The sequence below is a fragment of the Eurosta solidaginis genome, chromosome 1 (assembly GCF_040869045.1).
Source record: "Eurosta solidaginis isolate ZX-2024a chromosome 1, ASM4086904v1, whole genome shotgun sequence".
NCBI classification, from domain to species: Eukaryota; Metazoa; Arthropoda; class Insecta; order Diptera; family Tephritidae; genus Eurosta; species Eurosta solidaginis.
The window spans coordinates 273,826,334-273,840,246 of record NC_090319.1 but is presented as its reverse complement, the minus strand read 5'-3'; the positions used below and the strand labels follow the sequence as shown (position 1 = coordinate 273,840,246).

The following is a 13,913-nucleotide window of genomic DNA, read 5'->3' as shown; positions in this document are numbered from 1 at the left end:
ATTTACTCAAGTTGTCGTGTTCACGGACAGACGGACGGACATTGCTAAATGAATTTCCTTTTTATATCTATGTCGATTAGTTTATGCCGTTACCGGGTACCGTTATGCGAACAAAATTAATATACTCTGTGAGCTCTGCTCAGCTGAGTATAAGAAGCCTCAAGATATATTTCGTATAAATATACTCGTATTGTGTGAAAAATAGTAGCAGCCAACTAAATTTGCTAAAAGTCTAGAACAGCGGTTGGCTGCTAATATGCATCCAAAAATATCGGAAGAGGTGGCAAACATACGTATTGACCTCGACAAGAAATATCCGTAGGCGGGACAGGAAGTATTATCTTTGCCCAAAGATATTTGGAGTTGATGTTAATGTTGTTTTTGTACAAAGGGATTTTGCACGGATTTACTTTTGATCCCACACAATTGGTGGACCGTCCGGGATAATTTTTTATAATCGCAGCTGAAGGCCACCAACACAAAAAGGTGCTCTGCGCAAAAATGGGTCCCATCCCCGGCTTCGGAGAGTTTCGGGACATTTTTCAGTTTTACGTGAATGTCTTTTGAACGACGCAAAATTTTTTTTCCTCTTCGGATTATTGACACTGGGATTAAAATGGACATCACTCCCGATATTTTTAGTCGATCGCGTATTACCAGTCGATCGCTGTTGAAAGTTTCCCTTCCACAATTAACGCAAAAAAATATCACATGTTGATTATTGTCATTATGAAAAATTAAAAACAATTTTCTGACTGAATTTCTTTTGCGTTACTTTGGCGTTGGCGTTGCATTTGCCTATGGATAATGAACATTGCGATGAAAACGTGTGTGTTCAAAGTCAGCTTTTGACTCAACGTCAGCTCCAAGATGATGCAAAAGTCGAATGTGTTTGGGCCTGACGATTCAGCAATGCGTTAGAAGAAAATTTGTTTAAATAACTATATTCGAATTGAAAATGCACGTCAGTTAAATAGAATATTTGGCAAAAATAATACTTGTGAATACAAAGCCCATTCATTAAACTCAATAATACAGTCACTCATATCCCCGGCATTTAACTGACTGGGTTCTTACAGGGTGGTTGCTCAAGGAAAAAACTGGACCATGGTGCAATTACTTGCTTGATAATTTCGAATTCAAAACTTAGAAGTAAGCAGAAGTTTAAAATGTTGTAAATGAATTCTTGTAAGTATCTCCAAACGACCTCGCTCAAAGTACTCATGAGGGAGCTGTTTGCCCAGTAGAGGGCACACGTGAATTAATGAAATTGACAACAATAGAGGAAATTAATAGTAGACAAAATTTATACAGAATAAAATTTATACAGAATAAATTTGAGTAAATATGTACATATAAAGACAATGATCAAATCACAACTTTGCAAACAAGTTTCCAATAACTAGTACTTTCATATTTAAAATAGAGGGTTAAACAGTATTACCACGGTTTAGCGTTCTTTGCTTCATTTCAAATTACAAATTTAATGTAGTTAAATGGCATTTTTTAAAACTGAGAAACGAGTCACAGGCTCCAAAATTTTTGCAGTGTTTGTTAAAATCGTGACATAAACAGCGAAGTAGTTTATGCATTTCATAATTCGATCTGCATGTAGCTACAAAAATTTAAAGAAAATGTCTAGATGGCCTAATTGGAACGTTAAACTTTATTTCGCCAAGCAAAAATGGACTATTTATCGACCCACTTATGATGAATTTCATTCATATCAAATCCAATATGCGTTGAACCCGACCCCCTCAGAATTTGATGAAATTTTGCATGGGGTTACATCTTACCCACCCAAATACAACCTCATTTTTAGAAATTGCATTTTCGAAAAATTGTGGGCGTGGCAAGGTATCGAAATATCCGAAAATATTAGAAAAATGACAATAATAGGTACTTTTAAAGTCTCATTACTACGGAATGGCTTTACCGATTTCAAAGATCTTCATACCATTAGAAAGGTATTGAAATAAGCTTTCAAAAAATACACTGTAAACATTTTTTAGTACACTGAAAAATTTTTTTTTTTAAATAAAATTTAAAACTGAAAAAACACTTCAAGGATCAAGCGATTTTGAAAAATAAAATTTTATTTTAGAAAGGTCTATTTAATATATATAACATATCTGAAAACTAAAATGGGGGTTTTTTTTTTTTTAATTTATTTAAGTAAATGCATCTCTTGGTTACTTTCCCATATTTGGATATCACGCGTAAATTAATCAACCAATTTGAAAATTTTTTATACCGTTAGAAAGGTATTAAAATCACCTTTGAAAACATATACTGTAAAGATTCTATATTACACTGAAAGAAAAAAAATTTTTTAATTTTTTTCTACATTTTTTTTTTTCAAACTGGGAAAACACTTCAAAGACCAAGCGATTTAAAAAAATTTTTTTTAGAAAGGTCGATTTAATATAAAAGCTAGAATGGTGTTTTTTTTTTCTTTTAAAGAAATTTATAAGTAAAACCATCTCTTGTTAACTTTTTTTTATTTTGCTATTATTGTGTGACAAAAAGGTACCTAGCTATACTTTGGAAGTTATACAGATACAGATACTATGACTAAGTATTCTAATAGATTCGAACAAGAAATTATCAAATTTTTCAGATACGCACAATAAATAGACATACACTTAATAAAGTTAATTTTTTATTTTTATTTATTTAGATTTAATATACAACTTTGCGCAGCTCATACTGCTGACTTTCGGAATATTTGCTTACTTTTAGTGATGTTTCATCTAAAGGTACAAAAGAATGGAAGCTTTGAGTTCCCGTAATAGTTTTGGCATTTTTGTATCTTGAAAGTAGCTCTTCTTTTGTTTTGTTGTATTCATCAGCGTCTGCGTAAGCAACTTCTATGGAGGTGTTATACGTTTGTGAAGCCCAATGATAAAGGTCCTTCGCCGTTTGAATTTGATTTTTATTTGCCATGCTATAATTCCGAGCGCCTCTTTTTAATGTGCCACCTATACCATCACATGCAAATTTTCCATGGCTAGTTGCGTAAAATTGCCACTCAGCGAATATTTCGAAATCAATTTTATGATGACATAAATTAATCAAGTTGTATTTGTTTTTGTACTGTGCTCCTGCACCATCTGACACGTAGATAATTTTCGTAATTGAATTGCTTATATTATTAGTCTTAACAAAATTAATCATTTTTGAAATATATAGATGAACTGCTATGCTATCATGGATATTACAATCGGATATTATGGCAAAGGTTCTATGAATTAAATTATCGTTATCTTTGTAATAAATAACGAACGGATGTATGGTGGCTTGATTATTATTCCAATGATATCCTTGAATGGCATCTTGTATAACAAACGCATAGTTTTCAGCGAAATCCATTTGAATTAGCAGTTCTCCTGGCAGCAGTGTCATTTTTCGTTCATTTACGAAGCGGGACTGGCGCTTAGCTGTGAAATTATGTGACACCAGCTTATTGATGTGTTGTACAAAATCGTCAACAAATGTGTTTGTAGTAGAGGAAATGGTTTCGAGATTACATCTGAGTGTTGTGTTCCATTTTTTGTAAATGACTTCTTGAATCGAATTTTTTTCGTAATATTCCAACATCATCGTTCTAAGGTTCGTTAAATTATCGTAGCACCAACCACACATTGATACGCAACACTCGCTGTTTTCTATATTACCATTACAGACAACGAATTTAATAACATCTTTATAGCTTCTGAAATTATGTTGACCTTCCATCGATTTCAAACCGGATTTTTCGAACATCAGTTTTACATTCTGATGCAATGTGCACACACAAACATTTTGCTGGTTTCCAACCCCAAGTTTGATACAATTCTCTAGTCGCAACATGGTAAATTTTGTAAATCCTAATTGAAGTGAAGGATGTATTTTTCTAAATTCATAGTAAGTTTCACGAAGCGATGACAGCATTTTTTTGAACTTTCTCGCGTATGTTTCCTTGTCTTACTACAATTGAGTCCTGTGACCAAGGCATGATTCGGCTGATTTCATCATCTTCATAAAACAATTTTACTGTGTTTAAAGTTTGTTCAGGTAAACTACGGCTGTCCATGCTAGAGCGTTTGACGTCCGAAAACTTTGTTTTATTTTTTTGTATATCTTTACTAATTTTTATCAATTCGTAAGATAAATCATGCCCAAAAATGTCTTTAATTTCCTTAGATGTCATGGTGTTTGGTAATAGAGATAATATTTTTTGCTTATCCAAATTATTTGAGCAGTTTTCGATTTGATATTTCATGTTCTCCAAAATTTGTTCGTAGTAAGCTTGATCTTCTTTAGGTCTTCTGATAAAGTTGACAGTGAACCACCTCCAAGTGAATCCGAAATACTTTGCGCAATTTGCTGTGTTTTTTTTGCAGTATGAATCCCTTTCTAAATATTTTCGCTTCATTGGCGATGGATGGCTTCCAAGATGAGGAATAACATGCTTATTTATATTGTCGACGAGTTCGTTGCGTTCGAGTGATTTAGTATAGCTGCTGCATGTTGGAACTTCCTTATATTCTTGATACAATTCACCGCTAGTCAAGATTTCTTGTGCCTCTTCACTTTCCGTTTCAGTAGAACGCTGATTATCAGCAATCTTGATAGCATCCTTAAGTTTAAAGCGACAACTTTCACAAATACGGCAACGATGAATGTCGGAGACTGCTGAAAAATGGTCAGATATCAGCGCTGCTTCGTTTAAGCTAATGTTTCGAAGTTGAGAGGAACATTTTCTTGATAGCTGCACACATCTGTATTTATTAGTTGATTCCATATCAATGCCTAGTTTCGTTCTGGTCTGCGTCTATCCGTTGTGTTGTTTTTTATAGTCCATGGGTGATGTGGCAGGTAATGTCAATCTATGTGTCCGTGGTAGGTAACGTTAATATGCGTGTGTGTGTGTGCGGGGTATTGATACGTCCGAATTGTTACCTTTTCCAAGGGTTGTTTTTGTAGGTATCTAGACATACCGCTTGTTAGCTAAGCGGTAGGTTGAGGTAGGTAGAAATCGGTGATTTTTGCCGTTTGGTAAATTTTTCGTTTTTGCTTGTTCATTGTTACGTGTTTGGTTGCTGTACCTTCTGGCTTGTGCTGTTTTTTGTAAACAAGTTTTAAGGGTTCAAATATTTCGTCAGAGATAGTGTTGGTTTGTTCGTTTATTATCCTGCCGTCAAATGTTTTTAACTTGTATATCTTCATGTTCTCAAGTACATTGAGCCGCCGACCTTTTCCTTGTACGTGAAGTATTCGAGCCGTTGTTTTGATGTTAGCTGGGGTGCACCCCACTGGAATAAAAATTTTTTACAGTGTATTTTTTCAAAAGGTGATTTTGATACCTTTCTAACAGTATAAAAATTTTTGAAATCGGTTGATTAGTTTACGCGTGATATCAAAATATCAGAAAGTAACCAAGAAATGCATTTACTTAAATAAATTAAAAAACAAAAAAAAACCCCATTTTAGTTTTCAGATATGTTATATATATTAAATAGACCTTTCTAAAATAAAATTTTATTTTTCAAAATCGCTTGATCTTTGAAGTGTTTTTTCAGTTTTAAATTTTATTTAAAAAAATTTTTTTTTCAGTGTACTAAAAAATTTTTACAGTGTATTTTTTTGAAAGCTTATTTCAATACCTTTCTAATGGTATGAAGATCTTTGAAATCGGTAATGCCATTCCGTAGTAATCACACTTTAAAAGTACCTATTATCGTCATTTTTCTAATATTTTCGGATATTTCGATACCTTGCCACACACACATTGCCCACAATTTTCTATGCAATTTCTAAAAATGAGGTTGTGTTTGGGTGGGTAAGATGTAACCCCATGCAAAATTTCTTCAAATTCTGAGGGTGTCGGGTTCAAAATGTTCGTTTTTTTCAGCCTTTGATAAGAAATTCATCTTATATAAAAAAATTAAATAGTACAAAATGTTTATTTTAAATGTCTCAAATGTAAACGCTGAATTTACTTTTTAAAAACTCGAATTTTTAATGCTACTATGTATGTATATATTATTGCCTATACAATATGTTTGTATGTATATGTATGCCTGTATCTAATTTTACTATTCATTAATATAAATGCGTTGAATTATGGTAAATGGTGCTTGTTACCGGGTCTATATGCGGCAATGAGGCAACGTGAAGCATTTGGGATATTATATACACGCTTTTATTTTTAGTTTCTTGATATTTTAGGGATTACTTCTTAAAAAATTTATCATTTAATTATTTTAGTATATATATGAATATTAAATCAAAGATCTTTAACAAATTGTTCGATGTATTTTAATGCAACAAAAATATGTACATACATATGTATAATATGCATGTAGTATGAAGATTAATGAAAATGCAAGCTTCCTATGTAGGAGGGCTTCCTCACAAAATGTTTTTCTGAGACTAAAACTCATTTCCGTGTAAACATTAGATTGATATTTATTATTAATATGTTTACATACTTTTTGATTTCACAATAAATTTAAAATATCACAATTTCATTTCATAGAAAGAATTTTTAATGTAATAATTCGTAAAATGTTTGATTTAGGTGATTCAATTTTGAATTTCCCTACATATCAATACAATTTGATTACTCTTTCTGACTAAACAATGAGTTATCATACAATTGAACAAAAGAAATAATCAAATATGAAAACCTTTGGTGATGAAAAACTAAAAAGCATTTTTCGATCAATTTTTGGAATCATTTTTGAAGTCCTTTAATGACTAAATTTTAATATTTCATAAAAACCAACAAAACTTACTTAATTGGCGCTTAACCATCTAAACGGTTATGGCCGTCCAACAAGGCGCCAGTCGCTTCTTCGCTCCGCCAACCGGCGCCAATTGGTCACACCAAGGGAGTTTAAATCGTTTTCCACCTGGTCCTTCCAATGGAGTGGGGGCCGCCCTCTACCTCTGCTTCCATAGGCAGGTTCCGATAGAAACACTTTCTTGGCCGGAGCATCATCTTTCATTCGCATAACATAGCCTAGCCAGCGCAGCCGCTTCGTTTTAATTCGCTGAACTATGTTGATGTTTGCGTATAGCTCGTACAGCTCTTCATTAAATCTTCTTCTGTACTCGCCATCGCCAATGCGTAGAGGTCCATAAATCTTTCGAAGAACTTTTCTCTCGAACACTCCCAAAGCCGATTCATCTGCTGTTGTCATGGTCCATACTTCTGCCCCATATAGCAGGACGGGTACGATAAGTGACTTGTAGATTATGATTATCGTTCGCCGAGAGAGGACTTTACTTTTCAATTGCCTACCTAGTCCAAAGTGGCATTTATAGGCAAGATTGATTCCTCGCTGGATTTCGGTGCTGATGTTGTTGCTAGTGTTGATGCTGGTTCCCAAATAAACGAAGTCTTTTACTATTTCGAAATTATGGCTGCCAACAGTAGCGTGGTTGCCAAGGCACGTATGTGCTGACTCTTTGCTGGATGACAGCAGGTACTTCGTTTTGTCCTTATTCACCATCAACCCAACAATAAGAATAATCAAATATGCTTACCTTTGATGATCAAAAACTGAATATAGTTTTTCCATCACATTTTGGAATCATATTTGAATCAAATGTGTTTACTTTAGGTGATCAAAAATTTATAATCATTTTTCATTCAGCTTTCTGAATCTTTTATGAATATATTTGTTGACCGAATAATGAATTTTATACTTATTGAAATTTTACTTTTCATTAAAAATCTTATTTTTTTCGCATACACATATTTTTTCATGAAGCTAAGAAAAAATATATAAAAAAAGATATTCTTCAAGACAAAAATAATGTAATGCTGCTCGTGAACGAAGATTTCCCCAACCATTTCTCTCCTTCAGCTTCCCAGAAAATACTTAATGATTGGACAATACATAGGCTGTGAGCTATTTGAACCCCAGGTAACTGAAACTATCTTGACATACCTGGATACGGCTTCAACATCCCGTATCGTATACGTATTTTAAGATGCAGACGATAATGCTGATGTTGGATGTTGTAGTCGCAGGTGTATATCGGTCAAGTTTGTTCGCGACTTAGCTGTGGTTCGAATAGCTCACTTTCGCATGCTTTATTCCCTGATGAAATAAGATTATTATGTAGTATCCTATTTTTAATGAGATATGAAGAATAAATGCATTATAATGGCATTCAAAAATAATTCAAAAATCTCAACCAAAACGATTAAAATATATTCACGAATATGATCAGAAAATGACTGTGAAAAGCAGTCAAATATTACTCTAAAACTATAAGAGCTCAATTACAATGATATCAAATATGAATAAAGAGCGTTTCGAAATAGGAATCATAAATGATTATTCAAGAATAATCACATTTATGGTACATTTTTCTCTCGACGATACGTTAATTTTCGAACAGAAAATGCTTTTAAATTTGAACGTTTTTAATTATCTTGGGGTATGATATTTAAATAATTTTTGATCAAAACTTTCAAAAAATACTGGCTGGGAACTATTTTGTTTTATTTTGTAATGTTGAATACATAATTGGTTTTAAGCCCAATCCCAAGTTCTATGCACAAATAAAAGTTATGGTAGTTTACTCCTAAGTTCTACGCATGCGAATTAGTATATATACAATACAAGGTAACGGAAAACACTTACCACGTAGCAACATCTTCTGCATCTGTCCTTCTGTAAAAACAGACTCCACGGCAGATATTACGATGGCGGTGTTGGCAATTTTTCTTTTCAATTCTTCATTCTCCTCACGTAGCTTAAGATTTTCCACCCTCAAGCGGGTAATTTCTGACTCCATTGCGCACTGGAGTAATATTTCACTAAATAATTTAAATTTATATGAGGTATTAGAAAGACTAAAATGTAAAGTGAATAAACTATGGGAACTTACTGCGTCTGGGTTTCACAGCTTATTTGTTGAACATTATGTATATCCGTTTATGCGCTGCAGTTTTTCCGTGCCAAGTATTGGCTTTTCGCTCCAAAGGTGTCACTTTAAAGAAAAAAAAACCAAACATGTAGAAGGGACTTTATCAAATAACTTGCATATATTAACTTACTTTTCTTTCATGTTAGAGATTAAAGGTTCACTTTGTAGCGGCGAAAGTATTGTCCGAAATTTTGGTAGATCACCCTAGGAATTACGGTTGGGGACGACGAGACAACTTTCGTTTTTAACCAACTCTTGATTAGTACTCCTAAGTCATAAATAAAATTATATTTCATTTTATATCTTGCACCAATCGAGAAAGTGAATACTTACATAAAAGCCGGTAAATATAGCGACGGAGTGGAGTTGGGCATCAAATTTACTCTCTTCGCTCCCACAATAAGGTCAGGGGCTTGAAAATGGAGCGAGCAAATGAAGCCATTTTGCGGAAACTTAACGCCACAAGCTTTTTCCCAATTTTTCCTCTTCCTTGGATCTTGCGTGATTGTGAAAAGCTTCACACCCGCTTTCTCCTTTCTAATATTGCACAAAATACTTTCCCATATTTAAATATACACAAAACACAAGTAAATTCTTTTTTCTTTTCTTACAAAAATTTGCAAAACATTGAAAAACCACTGCGTAATAAGAAATTTTCACATCAAACGTATATAAACAAAAAAATGTAAACATAAACAAAGTTTGACATTTTATGACCACCTTCGAATGAAAAAACATGTAAAATGCAACTCTGATGCGTTTACCTGGTAATGAACTGGACGCACATATCGTTAGCTTAATGTGAAAATGTGCTAAGTCACTTTTTACAAATTTTACAGGAGACGAAAAAAACTGAATAATTTTTGAACTAAACTTTTTTTTTTCAAAACTCTGAATGAGGATACCTTAGTTGCAATACTTTTGTATTTTATTAAATTTTTTCCTAACACAACAATTTGACAAAATTATTTTATAGTGCTAGCCAGAACAGTGACAGAACAAAGGCGAAAATTCAAAAAATGTTTCAATAACTTAGAATAAAATAAGACTAAATGGTTACAATAAATTTTAAAGAGCTTAGCCTAGGGGCACAGAACAGAAATAAGAATAAAGGGGACATTGCAAGGGTAGGTAGTACAGTAATAATATTAGGTTCTATCCTTTGAGGAAATAGGAGGTGGCAAGAAAAACGGATAGAAGATCAGTAAAGAGAGTCAGTTGAAGAAGGAGAGGTGAGTCAATTAAAGAACAAGAATAATTATTTTTTGAAATGCAGTGCATTACTTATTTGTCTTATTCTGGCTGGAAGGGAGTTCCAAAGACGGATCGAAGTAACGAAGAATTGGCGTTCAGAAATTAGCTTACGGTGTTTAACATGTGCAAGAACCATTGTCCTCATAGAATGAAGAAATTGAAGCCTTCGATATAGGTAATAAGGCTCCTTCGTGTAGATTATCTTATGCAAGGTAATAAGTGTTCTAAACTTTAAAAAATTGTCAAAAGAAATTTCTAGCAGCTTTGCAGAATAACAGGAAACGTGATCAAGTCTATTTAGCCCGTAAACGTATCTAGCAATGTTATTGTAGGCAACATTAAGCTTCTTTTTACTCACATCGTCACAGTTAGAAAAAATCTCACAGCCGTAGAGGAGCGTAGGTATTAAGTACGCTTTGGATAAAAGTAGTCTAATATGTAGCGTAGTGAAATACTGTGTCAACCACAGTGTACGGAGCATACCGTGCACTTTTCCTACGGTTCTAAAGATATGGTCTCTCCAGGACAATGTTTTGTTAAAAACTATGCCAGGATTTCTTGCCGTGTCAACATATTCTATAACAGAATTTTCAAACATAATATGGTTTAAGCCATTTGTAGCTAGCGGCTTTCTACGGATAACAATGCACTTCGACTTTCTAAGATTTAGACATAAACCATTCATGGAAGCCCATACACCTATTTGACTAAGGTCTTGATTCAAGTTACTTATACATAAACTCATACAATCCACAGGACAGCACGTATACAATTGAACATCGTCAGCATAGATGTGGACGTCACAATACTTAAGAACACGAGGCAGGTCATTAATGTACAATACAAACAACAAAGGACCAAGGATTGACCCTTGGGGTACACCACGCGAAACGTCTAACAAGTTTGACTTTCTATTATCTACACATACTGCCTGCGTTCTGCCGTCTAGATAAGATCTGATTAGGTTGGTTGCATGACTGGAAAAATTAAACATGTTTTCCAGCTTTTTACATAGTAGGGTATGGTCAACAGAGTCAAAGGCTTTAGAGTGGTCAAGAAGGGTTAGGAAAGCCGTAAAGTTATCATCTATGCGCTCCCGTATATCTTCTACCACAGAAATAAGTGCCGTAGTACAGCTCCTTTTTGGTCTGAAACCGGACTGATGGTCCGTTAAAAGTTTATTTACATGCACATATGTGGCAATCTGCCCATGTAGGATGCGCTCAACGACCTTCGAAAGAAAAGGCAGTATGGCTATTGGCCTGTACTCTTTGTTTTGTTTGGGAATGCGGATAACTTTAACAGCTTTCCAACATTTTGGAAAGACAGAGGTGGTTAGGATAGAGTTTATTAAATAGGTTATATGGGGCAGGATTACGGGTAGAATAATTTTCACAAATTTTGCACATATTCCGTCTAAGCCTATAGTGGTGGACTTCACAGAAGGTATAGCTTTCACAACATCACAGTCATCGACACGAACAAACTCGAGGGGACTAGCATCAACATTTACACGATCACCGTAGTTGTCAATACATACATTAGCAGCCGAGGGAGGTAACTTTAAAAAACTATCATTGATATCGTTAACATCTACATCAGGGGGGACAGAGAGATCGGCCTTGGATTTGCCAATTCCAATTTTCTTGATCCTATTCCAAGTTTCTTATGAATTTAAAGCGGTGCTGAACTTATTTTCGTAGAAATGTACTTTAGCCGATCTTATGGCTTTATTGGCAGTGACTCGTGCAGCTTTGAAGCGCATGTGCATTTCCACAGTTCTGTATCTTTTCCACCGGGAATAAGCTAGATTACGCAAGTGAATTAGATGCATAATACTGGCGTCAAACCATGGATTGCTATTGTGTTTCGTCACCTTAAGTTTCGTAGGAACGTGGTCGTCGAAAAGCTTATTTATACTGTCTTGAAGGAATTTAGTTTGCCCATTCACCGATGCCATCGTTCGAATCAATCTCCAGTCGACAGACTCCACTGCTTCAGCAAGTGCACTATAATTTATACTTTTAAAGTCACGGTATGTAAACGAGCTCGGCGTAAACAACGTTTGAAAGTTGTAAGTAATGAATAGGAGGTCGTGTTTAGAAAAATTGGGAGCAGACAGCTGATCGTAAAGAAGTACTTTCTCTGAGTCGTTTACAAAGAAGAGGTCTAGCAGCGAGGAACTAGTGTTGGTAAAATGTGTTGGTATGGTAATGTTAGCCGAGAAGAGTCCCAGAGATTCCATACTTAGCTTAAGACTTGAATCTGTGAGCAGGTTGCTATTGAAGTCACCAGCTAGGACTATATTTTCGTAACTTAAGAGTAGAGGTTGCAGAAAATCAGTAAAGTCAGCAAAATTTACTTGGCGATTAGGTCTGTATGCACAGCCGACAAGGAGCTTATCACCCTTTGATGAAAAAACATCAACGAACACAAATTCTACAGAATCACCGGTACAAGAACTACAACGTTATTTACAGGACAAACTACTTTTAACATATATAGCGACACCACCACCGTGACCACTTCTGTCAGCTCTGAAAAGTCGATAGCCATTTAGTTTCACTATCTCATCGTTATGGCGTGAAGAAAACCAGGTCTCGGAGATGCAGATAATATCTATATCGGAGGCCTCACAAAGATATCTTAACTCATCAAGTTTTCTATAGAGGCTTTGCGCGTTGATGTGTTTGATATTTATGCCTTTCGCACGCCTGCTAAGTATGCGCAGCAACATTCGAGAGCAGTCTTTGAAACTTGGGGACTTATAATAATTTAGCACCAGAGATATAAAAAGGTTTGGCAATAAGTTTTGCACTGCTTTTGGTTAAATGCAATTTGCTAGGGCATATGAAGGTGAAAGAGGAAAAGAAACAGAAAGGAAAGAAATGACACTTATACGTAATATACTTATTACACTAAATAAGTGGAAGATCGTTCTGTGCATTAGTAGATCGATTAATAGATTCGTCTCGAAAGGAGCTACCATCATCTGGGCTTGAATTCTCAGTCCTTGAGTGACTCCAAGCTAGGGATTTTTTCGGGGTTATCGTTGGATTTACGCTTTATGTGAACTATGCCTCTGATTGTGAAGACAGCGGCTACTTTTTTCCTTCTTTTAAGGCGGATCGCTGCCTTAAATATTTCATAATTCCGTTTCGTCAGCGATGCGTTTACGTAAAACGGAGCTTCGGAGTTTATACCCACATCTACTAGACGGAGCCCTCGTTTACTTTTATTTTCAGGGTTCGGACGCCTGAAGCTCGAAATTGTTTTTAGGAGGGTATTTCTATCGGATGGAGACTTGAACCTTATGACGATGGTTGGATCAGTGACACTGTCGCATAATTTCCGAGACCGAAAGTTGCTGTTTATGGGGTGGCTGCAAGTTCAATGTGAAACAGATGTGGTGGAAAATGCTTCGGAGATTTTCCCCTTCCTCAGCTGGGATACCATGAACCCGGACGTCGCAAGCAGCTACTTGGTTTTCTCTTTCGCTCTCTTGTGTGGTCAGCTTTACCTTTAGGGCAGATATTTCATCCTCCAGAAGCCCAATGCGCACGAGTGCTGTCTCCAGACGAGAAACTTCTTCCTCGAGATGTCCTAAACGATCAAATACAGCATCCAGACGAGATACTTTATCGTTCAGCTCATTTAAATCCTGCTTTAAGCCCACAAATTTGTCCTCTAACTTTAAGCTTTCAAATTTGTCTTCTATCTTTTTACAG

At 35.1% G+C, this 13,913-nt stretch overlaps 1 long non-coding RNA gene across 1 annotated transcript; it reads right to left on the bottom strand.

Annotated features, from left to right (window-relative positions):
- Positions 1-8,499: 8,499 nt before the first annotated feature.
- On the bottom strand, positions 8,500-9,563 carry LOC137237326 (uncharacterized). Its single transcript, XR_010948907.1, has 4 exons — positions 9,265-9,563; positions 9,062-9,199; positions 8,893-8,994; positions 8,500-8,821 (listed from the first exon to the last, which is right to left on the bottom strand). It is a non-coding gene; the product is annotated as an uncharacterized lncRNA (long non-coding RNA).
- Between the last annotated feature and the right edge of the window lie 4,350 nt (positions 9,564-13,913).